Raw genomic sequence first — 1,193 nt, 5'->3', positions numbered from 1 at the left:
CAAGGTCCGCAAAACAAGAGGTTGACGGTCAGGTATCCAGATTTAGAGAAGGTTCCTCTTCTTGATGTGTGGACCGCGTATCGACACCGCCGCCTGCTTGGTCTTCAACAAGCGTCCTGGACCCTCCACAGCGCCGGGCCGGTGTCAAGGGGGACTCCGTGTCCAACATATACAGTGTCCCCGCCGGCTGGAGACCACGTGACCCGTGGACCTGCCTTCGCGTCGACCAATCCCGCTGCGCAACACCGGCGATGGCAGTGTGACGTCATCCACAATCCCCATCGGTCTGTTGAATGCTCGTTCAGTTGCGCACTAATCTTTTTTTATACAATTTTTTTTGTGTGTGTAGATAAAAAGTAGACGTCATTTGAGAGAGGAAAGTTTATTCATTGAAATGAACTCTGCCCAGCTTGATGCTACGCGTCGGGAAGCCCCGCCCCTATCGTCGAAGTGGTGGTCTGGCAATTTTGGTGGAAAAATTTAACCAAGATGGCGCCGTGGACGGTCTTACTTACGGGAGCAGCATCTAAACAAAAAAAAAAAGAATATAATCCTGTGAAAACGTCTCGTGTATGATTGAAAAGCGTCTTAATGTCAGGCTTTGGTAAAAGGACTGGATGCAGAGTTGGGACTTTAGACAGGCTTTTATTTAGACAATTTCCTTCTACCTCCCAAGTCAAGAAAAAACATGATCTATAATCACAAAAATAAACTACTCGGCGAAAAGGTTCCAGAAAAAGAAGGAACAACCGAAAATCACTCCGAACGGAGGAAAACACAAAAGTAAAGACGAACTATAAACAGTATGTAACAAAAAAAACGCTCCAACAGGAGGACCAAAACAACATCTATGAAAATTTCTATACTACTGTAGGACACCCGGGTTCGCATATTATGGGTACTGATAAAATAAAATAATAAAAGGGAGTCATGAGAGCAGGTCCGGTCTCCACCACTTCTTTATTGCTCCCTTCTTTACACCTCTTTCCATATACATATATCTCACCTTCTTCAACAACCCACCTTTATATAGACCGCTTACGTCACAGCCTTACGGCAACACTGGAGGGACACCCTGAACTGTTTGTTACATACGTCCCCCCCTCAATTAGAAACGTCCCCGTTTCATCACAAACAAAATAGGTAACAAACAAGGGGAAATAGAACAGAGAAAAGAAAAAAAATTCAAAATT

The 1,193-nt window shown here is 44.6% G+C and overlaps 1 protein-coding gene across 6 annotated transcripts in view; it reads right to left on the bottom strand.

The window, feature by feature from the left end:
• LOC133568155 (polyamine-transporting ATPase 13A3-like) overlaps nt 1-211 on the bottom strand; it is a 69,129-nt gene extending 68,918 nt beyond the window's left edge. For 5 of the 6 annotated variants that reach the window (XR_009809539.1, XR_009809540.1, XR_009809541.1 and 2 more), the window contains exon 1: nt 1-211. This exon is cut by the window's left edge and continues 31 nt beyond it. The gene's annotated coding sequence lies outside the window, so the exon portion shown is untranslated. The other variant, XM_061919895.1, reaches the window with a different exon arrangement.
• Between the last annotated feature and the right edge of the window lie 982 nt (nt 212-1,193).

The sequence above is a fragment of the Nerophis ophidion genome, linkage group LG14, assembly GCF_033978795.1.
Source record: "Nerophis ophidion isolate RoL-2023_Sa linkage group LG14, RoL_Noph_v1.0, whole genome shotgun sequence".
NCBI classification, from domain to species: Eukaryota; Metazoa; Chordata; class Actinopteri; order Syngnathiformes; family Syngnathidae; genus Nerophis; species Nerophis ophidion.
Note: the sequence above shows the minus strand (reverse complement) of the source record. Positions and strands in the feature narration are given on the sequence as shown.